We start from the raw sequence: 15,773 nt of genomic DNA on the forward strand, positions 1-15,773 counted from the left end.
GGACCATAGAGAGCTCCCAGGCAGACAGCTGGTTCAGAAAAGCCGCAAAGAACTGCTGAGCCCTCTAGAGTAGGGGTCCCTAATGTGATACACACCAACGCCTTTCCTGGTGCCCGCCAGCGAGGTGTAGTGGTTAAGAGCAGCGCTTTGGAGCGGTGGAGTCTGATCTGGAGAACCAGGTTTGATTCCCCACTCCTCCAAGTGAGCGGCAGATGCTAATTTGGTGAACTGGGTTGGTTTCCCCACTCCTACACACGAAGCCAGCTGGGTGACCTTGGGCTAGTCACAGTTCTCTTAGCTTCACCTACCTCACAGGGGGTCTGTTATGGGGAGGGGAAGGGAAGGCGATTGTAAGCTGATTTGATTCTGCCTTAAGTGATAAAGTCAGCATATAAAAGCCAACCCTCCTCCTCCTCCTCCTCCTTCTTCTTCTTCTGACTTTATAGCAAGTAAATACTCTGATCCTGTGGATTTCTAGATGTAGTTACATTTATTTGACTGGATCCTTTCTACATGTACTTGTTGTATACTTTTTTGTATTTTGTATTATTTTGACAAACATATGTGATATTTTGGTTATAATCTGATCAAGATTGTTGTGTGGCATTTTTGTCCTATACTGATTTTGGCTTGCAGCCTCCAGGTGGGGCCTGGAGACTTCCTGGAATTACAACAGATCTCCAGGTGACAGAGACCAGCTCCCCTGGAGAAAATGGCTGCTTTGGAGGGTGGACTCTATGGCCTTGTACCCTGCTGAAGTCCCTCCCCTACCCAAAACCTGCCCTTCCCAGGGTCCAACCCAAAATCTCAAGGAATTTCCCAAGCTGGTGTTGGCAACCCTAAATGCTGATGGGAGCCAGGGCCATATGGGAACCTGGGAGGTTTCTCTTTGGCACAGTTGGATTGCATCACATGCTCCCAATTCATTCTATTTACTTAATGATGCCTGCACATGTTATTAATATACAATTATTGGTAATACCACGCCACAGATGCTCAGAAAAATGAATCAAATGATCTCTTGCCACATGGGGGACATATTGCTGGAAACCTGCCAGGGATGACTGTTTTGACTTCCAAAGGATAACAGATTTAACTTTACTGATTAATCATTAAGCAGCAGAAAATCTCGAGCCAGGAGTAATTTTTAGCACCTTAAGAAAAATACACAGTAGTAATTCTATATGGCCAATGTTATAATTAGGAAATTGAAAAAACAAAACAAGGCAAACATTTATAGTCTTAGATGCATTATTATTACTGTATTATGTAAAAGAGATTATATGATATTTGAGGCATCCAGCTGGAATTAACATTATCCTTAGGAATGGGGTTGCCAACCTACAGATGGAGCCTGGAGGTCTCATAGAATCATAGAGTTGGAAAGGGCCACCAGGGCCATCTAGTCCAACCCCCTGCACAATGCAGGAAATTCACAACTACCTCCCCCCCACTACCCCCAGTGACCCCTACTCCATGCCCAGAAGATGGCCAAGATGTCCTCCCTCTCATGATCTGCCCAAGGTCACAGAATCAGCATTGCTGACAGATGGCCATCTAACCTCTTCTTAAAAACCTCCAGGGAAGGAGCGCTTACCACCTCCCGAGGAAACCTGTTCCACTGAGGAACCGCTCTAACTGTTAGGAAATTCTAACTGTTAGATCGAACAGATCAGTCAGAATTACTTAGATCAGTTTCCCTGGAGAAAACGACCACTTCAGAAGGTAATTCACAGTGGGTAGCCGTGTTAGTCTGTTTGCAGTAGTAGAAGGTAGAGACTCGATGGTACCACAATCCACCCAAACTCCCCTCTTCCCAGGCTCTGCCCCCAAATCCCCTGGAATTTCCCAACCCAGAGTTGGCAACCCAACCTAGGAAGCTGCCTTGCGATGGCCCTTCTAGGCACTGTCTGACCACGGCGCTCGATGATCTCAGGAGAAGGCCTTTCTCCTAGCAATGCCATTGGAGGTGCTGCGGGGTGTGTGTGTGTGTGTGCTAAGTCTTGGCCCCTACTGCAATGCCCGGTGACCTGCTCTACCCTGAGAGGGAGCTCTTCTGAGTGAAAGGATGAGGCAGACTCATCTTTTCCAGCCAGCCTAGACAGGGAGACACTCCGGGGACTGAGGGGCACTGTAAAGTCCAGCTCACTAGAGACCTGAGTAGTGACTTCACCTGTTGAAAGGTTAATCAAAGATACTAAATATGTACATCACCCTCCCTCCCCCAGGCAGAAACATAATAGAAAGGTCCTGAACTGCATGGCCCAGGCTAGCCTGATCTTGTCAGATCTCAGAAGCTAAGCAGGGTAGGCTCTGGTTAGTAATTGGATGGGAGACCACCCATAAGGTTGCTCTGCAGAGGAAGGCAATGGCAAATCACCTCTAAACATCTCTTGTCTTGAAAAACCTACAGGGTATGACTTCACAGTACTTTCTACAACTACCAACAATAGAGAACTTTCAATGTGTGAATAAAAAGCTGGAGGCTCCTGAGTAGGTGATGAACACATGAAGCTGCCTTGTACTGAATTAGACCTTTGATCCATCAAAGTCAGTATTGTCTGCTCAGACCAGCAGTGGCTCTCCAGAGTCTCAGGCGGAGGTCTTTCTCATCACCTACTTGCCTAGTCCCTTTAAATGGAGATGCCAGGGATTGAACCTGGGACCTTCTACATGCCAAGCAGATGCTCTACCACTGATCCACAGCCCCTCCCTCCCTGATGAAGGATTGCCTATGGCTGAGGTTTGCATGGCTCCCTGAAAAGGGAAACTTATCCACCCTGCTGATCAGCTCTGTCCAAAACGAGTGTTCCCCTCGAACATGTACCAATCTACGACTTTGTGCATGTGGGGAGCTTTTCTCAAGGTATCGCTTGCTCTCCATGCATGGAGGGGGTGACTGAGCTGCAGAAGCAACCCCAGTGGACACCCTGAAGTGGTGCTGGTCTGGGTTCAAGCCATGAGTGATCTGGATGCCAGACCCTCTCCTTCGGACAACCCTCAGCATAAGCTGTCCATAAGAACATAAGAAAAGCCCTGCTGGATCAGACCAAGGCCCATCAAGTCCAGCAGTCTGTTCACACAGTGGCCAACCAGGCGCCTCTATCATAGAATCATAGAGTTGGAAGGGACCACCAGGGTCATCTAGTCCAACCCCCTGCACAATGCAGGACATTCACCTCCCCGCCACACACCCCCAGTGACCAGAAAATGGCCAAGATGCCCTCCCTCTCATCATCTGCCTAAGGTCACAGAATCAGCATTGCTGACAAATGGCCATCATTTGTCAGGAAGCCCACAAGCAAGACGACTGCAGCAGCACCATCCTGCTTGTGTTCCACAGCACCTCATATAATGGGTCTTGTTAAGTCCGCGTGGGGAGGACACACGAGGTCGAGACGGAGTTCCAACAACAACGCTTTATTGTAGTGAAGAACTAAACTGGCCATACAGTTGAAATGGCCCCGCTTATATGCTACCCTCGCTGCCCGCAGCCACTCTCCTCCTGATCTGTGATAGGGGGTTAACAACCCCGGGGTACCAATGGCGCGTGCTGGCTTAGGACCAATGGCATTCGCCGGCAGGGGGCCAATCGCGTGTGCAGGGGTTAGGATCCTTCGTCCAAGACTCAAACTCCTCCGTTCCCCTGCCTGTCTGCCAACTATGTACATACACAACAGGCCTGCTCCTCTGATCCTGGAGAGAATAGGGATGCATCATGACTAGTGTCCATTTGGACTAATAGCAATGGGTAGCCCTCTCCTCCATGAATATGTCCACTCCCCTCTTAAAGTCTTCCAAGTTGGCAACCATCACCACATCCTGGGGCAGGGGGTTCTTTCCATGCTCGGGCGGCAGTGTTGGTGGTAGCAGTGGGAAGAGCTCTAATTCAGGCAAATAACCGTGTTCCTGAGAGACAGCGGCATAGCTGACCTCAATAATACGCTCACCATTAGTCGTGTGCCGCCGAGCAGGGCGATCGGAGAGCAGTCCCGGCTCGGGGGAAGTTGCATCGCAAGCATGATGCTATACACAGGAGAAGCACTGGTGTAGCATTTAATGGTCACTGTGGGGGAAGCAAAGGTAAGGGCTTTTTGCTCCCTTTCCTTTAAGGGAACATTATCTAAAAGGAGCATCTCCCTGAAATGCTGAAATGCGGGCGAGGTAATGACACAAGAGCAGGAGCTGGGCATTAAAAATTCATGCCGAGGAAGATTAAAACTTTTTTCCTTGGTCCTGTCATGGCACCGAGCAAATGTAAACAAATGAAGGCTTCGGGGTGGGGGTGGGGAAAGAGACCTGCATTGCGGTCTCCGCTGTCGCTACGACAATGCGGGTGCCCATCGACGGAGCTGCGGGTCCCCAGTTGTGCTTGAAAGTTTACAGGAGGGCCCCCAAAGATGGGTGTCATAGTCCTGCTGGTAGGTGAATAAAAGAATGGTGTGGCCTTTGTTCTCAAAAGTGGTGGCACCTGGTGGGTCCTCATCGGCAGCCGCACGGCGCTGGGGCTGTAGACCTACCCAAATCACACCGGCCAGTGTGCTTTGCCTTGCACTGTTTGCTGGAGTCAATGCAGGCAAGCTTTTGACTTACGCCACATCCTTCATCCAGTTGTAGGGAGCACAAAAGTGGATGTGAATGCCTTGTTTAGCCCAGGAAAGACATCAGGGCCCTGTCGCAGCAACCCGATGTGTGAATGAAGAGCAGAATGCTGGTTCAGTTGTGTTTGGCACAGCAAGTGGACAGTGAAAGTGAACCTAAGCAGGTCTGCTCGGATGTAAGCTCAGTTTTATTTGCTGGGTTTAACCCCAGGAAAGTGTTCACACTGTAGCCTTAATGGGATACCAGACAGTCTTATCAATATTGCCAAAAGAGAAGGATAAATGGGGAGAGAGTGTGAGGGAGGAGGGGCTGTGGCTCAGTGGTAGAGCATCTGCTTGACATGCAGAAGGTCCCAGGTTCAATCCCTGACATCTCCAGTTAAAGGGACTAGGCAAGTAAGTGATGTGAAAGACCTCTCTGAGCTGCCGGTCTGAGTAGACAGTTCTGACTTTGATGGACCAAGGGTCTGATTCAGTATAAGGCAGCTTCATCTGTTCATGTGATGGGCTGTAGCAGGAAACCTTTTGTTCAAAGCCAGCTAGTTGGGATTTGGGGAGGATGAGCTGACAACAGCTTCTGCCTGTGTGCTTGCTGATGAACACTCATGAAGCTGGTTCTTGTAGGTTATCCGGGCTGTGTGACCGTGGTCTTGGTATTTTCTTTCCTGACGTTTCGCCAGCAGCTGTGGCAGGCATCTTCAGAGGAGTAACACTGCTAGGACAGTGTCTCTCAGTGTCAAGGGTGTAGGAAGAGTAATATATAGTCAGAAAGGGGTTGGGTTTGAGCTGAATCATTGTCCTGCAAAAAGTATCAAAGGTAACGTGCTAATCATTGTCCTGTAAGTATCAAGATAATGTGCTAATGAGAGATGCTACAACAGATGCTACGATCAGCAAAAGACAAAAGAGACCCCCTCACCTCTGCAAGAGTATACCATATACCTTGCAGTTGTAGACAAGTTTACATCGGGACCACAAAACGCAGCATACAAACAAGGATAAAAGAACATGAAAGATACTGCAGACTTGGCCAACCTGAGAAATCAGCAGTGGCTGAACATGGACTGACCCAAACAGGACACAGGGTCTTATTCCAGGACACTGAAAGACTGGACAATTCTACCAACTATTTTGTCAGATTGCACAGAGAAGCCACTGAAATTCATAAACATCAGCACAACTTTAACAGAAAAGAAGAGAGTTTAAGAATGAATAAGGCTTGGCTTCCTGTCCTGAAAACCTCCAGACTAACAAAGACTACAGTCCACCATAGCCATGCAGATTAGCTTTGGATTTCACACATTAACAGATCACTTCAGGATACAATGGTTCCATATTAACATACCACACCCTCATTAGCACATTATCTGGATACTTACAGGACAATGGTTAGCACATTACCTTTGATACTTTTTGCAGGACAATGATTCAGCTCAAACCCAACCCCTTTCTGACTATATATTACTCTCCCTACACACTTGACACTGAGAGACACTGTCCTTCAGTGTTACTCCTCTGAAGATGCCTGCCACAGCTGCTGGCGAAACGTCAGGAAAGAAAATACCAAGACCACGGTCACACAGCCAGGATAACCTACAAGAACCAATGAACTCTGACCGTGAAAGCCTTTGACAATATTTTACTCATGAAGCTGCTTCCCTGTTACAGGAACCACCCAAACAGTCCAAAAACACATATATCAGCTTGTAACATCTAGACCTGGGTATTATAATATGTCATCCCTGAGTGTCCTGACCCAGCCAAAGTGGGAAGAGGATGGGGAGCTTTGGTTAGGGCAGTTGGAGAACTTGGTGGGATGGATCTCCAATATCACGTTGCTGATTCTAAATGACAGAATAATGAAACTTCTTTAAAAACTCCAAGCTGACACCCAGAGATTTTCATGCCTTCTCCCAACGGTTCCTGGAGCAAAATGCGACTCCGGGTCCACAAAGCCCTGGGGAAATATTTCTTGGGTCCCCTTGCGCACTTCTTTTTAAGCACTTCGACCTCTGTAAATGGCCTGCTAACAATTAAGTGTTCTTTCTTTTCGCTTCTCTCTTCCTCTCTTGTTACATGAAAGCGCCAGGAATGGCAGACGCAGAGGCAGAGGTAAGGCACCTCCGGTGAAGACTTGGCACCTGGAGGCTGGTGACCTTCAAGCAACTCCACAGAAAGGAGCCCACAGTGGTCGGGCAAACAGGGATGGAGAATGGCCTGCCCCAGCAGCTGGAGAGCCCATATGGGCTTTTTGCCCCTCCTGGCCCCAACACTGGTGCCTTCACAAATTCCAGGAAATGCAAATAGTGCGGGTGGCTGCGTCTTTCTCCCATTCATTCTGATGGGGCTTCAGCTGTCTCTCTCCCACTCATGAGGCCAGCATCCCACAAAGAAGAAGAAGAAGTTGGTTTTTATATGCCGACATTCTGTACCACTTTTCTGTTTATTCTTCAACGTGTCTAGCACGAGCTTTTGTATTTATTAACCTCCAGGTACTAGCTGGAGATCTCCCGCTATTACAACTGATCTCATCTCCAGCCGATAGACAACAGTTCCCCTGGAGAAAATGGCTGCTTTGGCAATTGGACTCTATGGCATTGAAGTCCCTCCCCTACACAAACCTCACCTTCCTCAGGGTCCACCCCCAAAACTTCCCACCGGTGGCAAAAAGGGACCTGGCAACCCTAGTCCCAACTCAACCAGCAGGCCAGTCCAAATGGCCCGCTTGGATGGAGCCCGGATATAGGCCCCTCGTCTCTATGGCAGTCCCTGTAAACACGCAACAGGTGAGAGAGAAGAGTTCCAGGCTAGACTTGAAAATGAGGTGGACATTTATCAACAACCGCCCCCTGCAAAGCCGTGCGGTTTGGAGGCTTGGAGATGTCAATCATTCATCTGAGATTGCTGGTCTGACAATTCCAAAAAGTGTATTTGAAAAAACAACAACAACCCTACACAACTGACCACATTAAGGGCTTTAATAATTCAAGGGGCTCTTAACTATGCCCAGCAATTTAAGTTATTGGATTGTTTAAATTACTGAGCTGTTTAAAATATATGTTGAAATAAGTTAAAAAAATGAGTGATAGTTGAGGGCCTGCGAATCTGCTTCCTCTTAGGCTGTCTCAGTCCTAGAGACGGGAACGGGCTGAGACGAAGAAATTGCCTGGCCTGGATGTAAGACTACCATGGCAGGTGGTCCTTCTGCAAGAAAGCAAAAACTGCAGGCTAGAGTCTGCCCCAGGCTTTTTCTTGGTGGAAGCACAAAGGCCCGAAGACTTCTTGGGGGGCCAAGATTTGGTCCCCCTCCATCCAGGCCAAGGCCAATAGAGACCCCGTTGTCATCACAGCCGAGAAGCCCTCCTGCATGAGAAACAGATTAAATTAAATTCACCTGGAGAAAATTCACCTCTGCCCCAACCAGGGATGGAGGCAAACCACTGGCATGAAACATGCTTGGCCTCTCCTCCCAAAGGAGGCGCACATAGGGTTGGTGACCTGCAGGTACTAGCTGGAGATCTCCTGCTGTTACAACTGATCTCCAGCCAATAGAGATCAGACCCCCTGGAGAAAATGGCCACTTTGGCAATTGGACTCTCTGGCATTGAAGTCCCTCCTCTCCCCAAACCCCACCCTCCTCAGGCAAAGAGGGGCCTGGCATGTTGGAAGAATGTGCCCTTCTAGACGGTGTCGCTTGCCTGCACATTTAGAGCGGGGGGGGGGGGGGACTGACCACAGAGTCAGATAGATAGACCGGACAGGGAAGGTTATCTCCAGTTGCACCTCACCCTCATTTACTGTCACCTTTGATGTTTAGAGATAAATTGTCAGGGAAACTTCCCCTCTCCCACTCACTTCCCCTTTTGCCTTTCATCCAAGAAAGACCTAGAGCCCATGGAGTGGAAGGCAGATACCCTTTTATACCTAGAGAGTTAGCAAGGTAGATCAAGATAAGGGACCCTTGCTTGTCCTTTCCTATCCAATGTGTATTTCAACAATAAATGTACTTTAGTTTGATTAGAGCAAACGACTGATGCTCCTTTTTGTTTTCACACACACATGCACGTGTAGCTTCTGCTGTTTAGCTAAGCTTAATGCACTCTGCTAAATACTGGAAATATCTCCACGATAAGATAATTTCCAATATGGCAACCCTAGCCTGAAGGGATGTCCCTGGGAAGAGGCCCAAGACCTGTTCTGTGCTGCCCCAGAGGGCAAGACTAGATTTAGCAGGCTTAATTTCTAGGAGGGGAGATTTCAGTTGGGCATTAGCAGAAATTTCTAAATGCTAAGTGCTGTTCAACAATTACCTGAGTAGAGGGGGGCTCTCCCATGCTGGAGGTCTGCAAGGAGAGTCTGCCCCTTGTTAAGGTTGCCAGCTCTGGGTTGGGAAATTCCTGGAGATGTGGGGCGGAGCCTGGGGAGTGGAGGGAGTTCAGCAGGGATGTGATGCCACAGAATCCACCTTCCAAAGCTACCATCTTCTCCAGGGGAATGAGTCTATTCAACATAGTTAAATTGTGGAACTCCCTGCCCCAGGATGTGGTGATGGCTGCCAACTTGGAAGGCTTTAAGAGGGGAGTGGACATGTTCACAGAGGAAAGGGGTATTCACGGCTGCTAGTAAAAATGGATACTAGTCATGATGCATCCTTTTTCTCTCCAGGATCAGAGGAGCATGCCTATTCTATTAGGTGCTGTGGTACACAGGCAGGATGGTGCTGCTGCAGTCGTCTTGTTTGGGGGCTTCCTAGAGGCACCTGGTTGGCCACTGAGTGAACAGACTGCTGGACTTGATGGCCCCTGGTCTGATCCAGCAGGGCCTTTCTTATGTTCTTATGTCTCTGTAGTCTGGAGATCAGTTGTAATACTGGGAGAACTCCAGTCCCCACCTGGAGGTTGGCAAACTGGATTTCCTATATTGAGCTGCAGACTGGACTGGATGGCTTCAGACTACAGACTATTGGGATTGGTTATGCATTGTTGGGAACCTGACAGCTGAGCAGTGAAATATGGCAGCCGCACCGGTGGATTTCCCACACATCTGCTCACCTGCAAGCAACTGCTTCTCGCCCCAGGTGTGTCAGGAAGTGGCTTGTTGTGTTTCTGAGGGTGTTGCACACTCTTTCCCTGCCTTCTTAGATCAGTATGATACCCACAATGCTGAGGGCACTAAATAACGTTTGGAAAGGAGGGGCAGAGCCAGCCTGCACTTGAACAGGAAATATTTTTCAACCTCATTGAGAGACCCCGTTGTCATCACAGCTGAGAAGCCCTCCAGCACGAGAAACAGATTAAATTAAATTATAATCAGACTCCATCTCTTTCGCCCACCCCGACAATTTCATTACTCACCATAATCAGATACTCTCCCTCATTCCTCAGGCACGACTGACAAGCAGCTCCATATTTCACCGTAAAAGTTGCACGCAAAACCCATGTCGCCGGGAATTAATTTTTGTAAGACAATGTTTATATTAACCATTCATTTATTGACTTCTGTTGCCCGAGTCAATAGCAAAATTTATGGTCCCTCGTGGGACCCGCATTGACCTCGCCTTCATCACATGTCAATAATACTGCCTTGGCTCAATAAATTTAGACACTGACCTCAGCAGAAGCCAATAGCATCTGCATATGCTTTGATAATGCGAAGGTTAGATGCACGCCTGGGTTGCAGAGTTTGGCTCGGGGGCAGGAGCTCCGGAGGCCCAGAGCTGGAGCAGCCTAGAAACCTGAAGCCTAAGAGGCAGCTGGATGGTGTTACAGGGTTTTACATATTAGAGCATATGAACTGTTGTATTAGTGTTGTACATATGCAGAATTCTTCAATGTAAAACCATATTTTTCATGAAAAACCATTAGAGGCTTGTCTTTCATTTAAAATGAACTTGCCTGGCTAAGAGACTCTGTTTGAGGACTCTTGTGGAATCCTACGCTTTTAGAAAACTAAGTTTCTGGAATCCTACGCCTTTGGATTTTTCCAATCTTTCACTAGCAATGACTGAAGACATTATCAAATAGTGCTATATAATGTTACATTGGGTTTTAAAGTTTAAATATGAAAGAGTTGTAATAGAATGTTGAAAATAGACTCATTTCGATCATGCTGTTTGGGAGATGAAAATGCTGATGAAGTTAAACATTATAGAGGTATATTAAAGCTCAAAACTGACTGTCTAAGAAATAGCTATGATCAGCAAATAACCAGCTGGAAGAGGAAATCCTTATATGGTAGTTTGCAGGATAGCAGTAAAAATCTAGCTGTAGGAATCCGGCTAAGTTGGAATACGGTGGCTTTTGACAGTATAAATACAGGCAAGGAAAGGCTAGAAAGCTAGATCGCTCTAAGTCTTTGGACTAAGAGAATCTCAAAGGAGATTGGCTTTGGGTATGTATTAATTTACTTATGTACTATTCTAGATAGTGTGAATCAGATTCTTTTAACTAAATCAGACTTCTTTAACTGTTATATTTTAAGTATTGGATTTTAAAACTAAATAGTATGTAGTACTTGCTTGCTTCGATTGCATACATTGTTATTGCTTTGAAGACTTTGTAATACTTTCATACACACACACACACATATATATACACGTTTATTACATTGAAGCTATTCAATAAAAATACTTACTTTGGTGAGTAAATAAGTTGAATCCTGCTTAGTAGGTGACTAACTGAATAAGATAACATACCGCTTCTCAGGAAGGGGTCAATTCTAAGAGCATAGTCAACTGAAACGCACTGACCCGCTTCAATGGTTCTGCCCCATCTTAAATTCTGGCCCACTTTTCCATCCCTTTGCACCTTTGGGTTCTTGTTCCACTGGGTGCCAACAGCAAACAGCTTCTCCTGACCCTAAATGCCCCATGTGATGTGTTCACATGAACACACGAAGCTGCCTTATACTGAATATAACCTTAGGCAGATGATGAGAGGGAGGGCACCTTGGCCTTCTTCTGGGCATGAAGTATGGGTCACTGGGTGTGTGGGGGGGAGGTAGTTCAGAATTTCCTGCATTGTGCAGGGGGTTGGACTAGAGGACCCTGATTGTCCCTTCCAACTCTATGATTCTATTAATCAGACCATCAAGATCCATCATAGTCAGTATTGCCTGCTCAAACAATCCACTCCCCCTGGTCCTGAAGCGAATCAGGCCCTTGTGTTTAAAAAAAATCTCTAGGAGGTCTGAGCTAGGGATGCTGAAGCATTTGCTAAGTCAGCTCACACTTTGCTGGCCTGCTGTAGGCAGTGATCCAATTGTTTGGTGGACAGTTCAGGTGGCGGGCTAGCTTTGGTGGTTTGCTTTCTATACCTGCGGACAGTTACACATTAACCGCACACCTTGACTTCATCACATAGTGAGCGCATGAAGCTGCCATATACTGAATCAGACCCTCGGTCCATCACAGTCAGTATTGTCTGCTCAGACCGGCAGCAGCTCTCCAGGGTCTCAAGCAGAAGTCTTTCATTTCACCTACCTGCCTGGTCCCTTTAACTGGAGATGCCGGGGATTGAACCTGGGACCTTCTGCATGCAAAGCAGAGGCTCTACCACTGAGCCACAGACCACCTGTTGCCTTATCACACAGAGACACCACTTGTCAAAACAAAGACCAAACCAATTACAGGAATAAATACATAAATCATGGGGCTATCTGGATTGACAGCTCACGGGTGCATTTTTGCATAGCCCCATGGGAGTTGTAGTTTTCTGCCCCTGTGCCATTTAATTACCTGACCAACCATCCATGACCCTGGGGGTGGGGGGAATCAGTTTCACCTACTGTGCTGGCGTAAAAGTGACCACTCTGCAGCAGAAAATAAACCTCCACCACACAGCTCCTGTGCAACTACAAACTTTCTCGGCACAATGCTTGAGTCAGATGCCAAACTTAACTAGCAAGAGGGTTGTTTGCCTGCTCAGTAGGGTTGCCAGCTCCAGGTTGGGAAATACATGGAGATTTTGGGGGTGGAGTCTGAGGAGGGTGGGGTTTGGAGAGGGGAGGGACTTCAATGCCATAGAGTCCAATTGCCAAAGTGGCCATTTTCTCCAGGTGAACTGATTTCTATTGTTTGGAGATCAGCTGTAATAGCAGGAGATCGCCAGCTAGTACCTGGAGGTTGGCAACCCTACTGCTCAGCCTGGTTGCGATCAAGTCAGGGCCAGCCCGACCAGTAGGCAAACTTAGGCGAGTGCCCAGGGCACCAGAGTTAAGAGGGATGCCAAAAAGCCTGTAGTGAGGGGAGGAAGCCCTGCTCATACTGACTGATTGAAGTCCAGGAGTGCCTTAGAGACCCACAAGATTTTTTGGAGGGGTATAAGCTTTTGAGAGTCAAAGCTCCCTTGTCAGATATTTCGTCAGCTTTAATTCTCAAAACGCTTATAGCTCAAAAATCTTGTGGGACTCTAAGGTGCTCCTGGACTCAAATCAAGCTGTTCTACTACAGACCAACACGGCTACCCTCTGAAACTGTCTTATATTGAAGAAGAAGAGGAGGAGGAAGAAGAAGAGTTGGTTTTTATATGCCGACTTTCACTACCAGTTAAGGGAGACTCAAACCAGTTTACAATCTCCTTCCCTTCCCCTCCCCACAACAGACACCCTGTGAGGTAGGTAGGGCTGAGAGAGCTCTAAGGGAACTGTGATTAACTGAAGGTCACCCAGCTGGCCTCACCCAGATTAGCCTCCGCCGCTCATGTGGAGGAGTGAGGAATCAAACCCGGTTCTCCAGATCAGACGCCACCGCTCCAAATCACCGCTCTTAACCACTATACCACGTGGGCTCTCTGTTGAGTCAGACTAATGTCCTATCTAGCATGGGGTTCCCAACAGTATGGAGACAAAATGTTGTATCCCTTTAAAAAAGGTTCAACAATGAGATTACTTCTCACTTTTCCTTCTATTGAAATTGTGTGTGTTGGTGTGGTGTGGTATGTGCCAAAATCATAGGTTGTCTCTGTGTGTGTTTGTTAAGTGCTGTCAAGTCACTTCCGACTCATGGAGACCCTATGAATCAAAGTCCTCCAAAATGTCCTGTCTTTGACAGCCTTGCTCAGATCTTGCAAATTGAGGGCTGTGGCTTCCTTGGGCCAACCCTGCACGAAGTTCTCAACATCTCTATTCTGCGCATGGAATGAATAGCAAATGTCTGGTTTGAAAGAGCTCCTAACCTGGGTTCTTCATATTCAAGCCTGACAAACCCCAACCAAGTAATCATTTCTTGATAGGGTTGCCAACCTCCAGGTGGTGGCTGGAAATCTCCCGCTATTACAACTCATCTCCAGGCAACAGAGATCAGTTCCCCTGGAGAAAATGTCGGCTTTGGAAGGTGGAATCTATGGCGTTCTACCCCACGGAGATCCGTGTCCTCCCCAAACCCTGCCCTCCTCCAACCCCAAATCCCAAGGTATTTCCCAACCCAAGGCTCACAACCCTAGTTCTGGATAACGGGCAATTCTGAGCCTGGTGGCTCCCAAGGTGGTTTATATGACATAAGACGAAACAGAGCTTAACCTCAGAGACATGAAGTCAGCAGCAGAACCCCGTGATACGGCAACCCCAAAAGATTCAGAATCCCTAACAAAGCTGGGTCCTTCATACTGTGTCTTATAATGAAAAATAGGATAACACAAACCCATAAAGTATGTTTTCCTCATTGTAATTGAATGTAGGGATTAACGATAAAAAGAAACAGGACATTAAAAGAGCTTCTGTTTCCAGAGACAGTTCAGAAATTACACAAATGCACTTGCAGGAGGTGTCTGTCCGTCTTCTGTCCCTGCCCCAGCAGATCAGGGTCCCCCACATGGTGCCCATGGGGGCCACGATGCCCGCTGACACCGTTCTTGGTACCGGCCAAGTGTTTTTTAGAAAGTGGGCAGGGCCAGGTGGGGCTTTGGCCCAGCAGGGCTTCTGCTTATCCACTGGAGATTTGATTGCCTGTGCAGATTTTTAAATCTTCCACATGAAGCCTGCTGGGTGACCTTGGGCCATTCACAGTTCTCTCCGAACTCTCTCAGCCCCACCTACCTCACAAGGTGCCTGTTGTGGGGAGGGGAAGGAGATGCCTTGAGACTCCTTCAAGGTAGACAAAAGAAGGTATAAAAACCAACTCTTCTTCTTCTTCTTCGGTGAGGGGCTGTAGCTCAGTGGCATAGGATCTGTTTGACATGCCAAAGGTCCCTCCCAGGTTCAATCCCCAGCATCTCCAATTAAAGGGACCAGTCAAGTAGGTGATGTGACTCTGATGTCTGATTCAGTATAAGGCAGCTTCATGTGTTCATGTCTTCTTCCTCCTCCTCCTCCTTCTCCTCTTCTTCCTCTTCCTCCTCCTCCTCCTCCTCCTCCCTGGGGCATGAATCTTCTCACCTCCTGCCCAGCCAGGCTCTCTTTCCAGTAGAGTCTTACACCTGGCTGGCTGGTTTGCTGGCGCGACGCGCTGTCGGCGCACTCAAGTCGGGTTGCATCTCAAGTGTGGCCACCAGGACAGATCTATAGCGAGAGGAGATGAGTTTCTTGGCAGGGGTGGGGAGGCATCCATCTCTCTTGCTTTGAGCCTTCTGTAGGAAGCCATTCGTCAGGAAGTGATGGAGAGCAGCTGTCTCCTAGGCCGAGATCTGCATTCATTTTGATCCGGCATCCATCCTCTACGTCTTCTCACGTGGTACAAGGAAGGTTCCAATGTGGGATTATCTGGTGGTTACCTTCTTTCCTTTAGTGCAAGATATTTTGCTGTGACTTAAAGGCCAGCCTACCCCCAGCAAGGAGTTCCACAAATCAGAACTTGCTGTTTAAAATTTCCCTGTATGGACACACATGAACACACTTGAAGCGGCTTTATACTGAATCAGACCATTGGTCCAACAAGATCAGTATTGTCTACTCTGTATTGTCAAGGTCAATATTGTCTACTCAGACTGGCAGTGACTTTCCAAAGTCTCAGGCTGAGGTCTTCCACATCACCTCCTACCTAATCCTTTTAACTAGAGATGCCAAGGATTAAACCTGGGACCTTATGCATTCCAAGCAGAGGCTCTGCCACTGAGCCACGGCCCCTGGCCATTGAAGCAGCATGTGTCCATCACACAGGTGTGTACATCTTTATAACTGTGCTTCATCTCATTTCCAAAATAAAAATATATTTGTAATTTTTCAGTTTGCAGCTGTCTT

General features: G+C 47.6%; 1 non-coding gene across 1 annotated transcript; it reads left to right on the forward strand.

Annotated features, from left to right (window-relative positions):
- Positions 1–4,907: 4,907 nt before the first annotated feature.
- On the forward strand, positions 4,908–4,979 carry TRNAV-GAC (transfer RNA valine (anticodon GAC)). Its single transcript has one exon. It is a non-coding gene; the product is annotated as a tRNA-Val (tRNA).
- The last annotated feature ends 10,794 nt before the right edge of the window (positions 4,980–15,773 follow it).

This window comes from Euleptes europaea, chromosome 8 (assembly GCF_029931775.1).
Source record: "Euleptes europaea isolate rEulEur1 chromosome 8, rEulEur1.hap1, whole genome shotgun sequence".
In the NCBI taxonomy this organism is placed as follows: Eukaryota; Metazoa; Chordata; class Lepidosauria; order Squamata; family Sphaerodactylidae; genus Euleptes; species Euleptes europaea.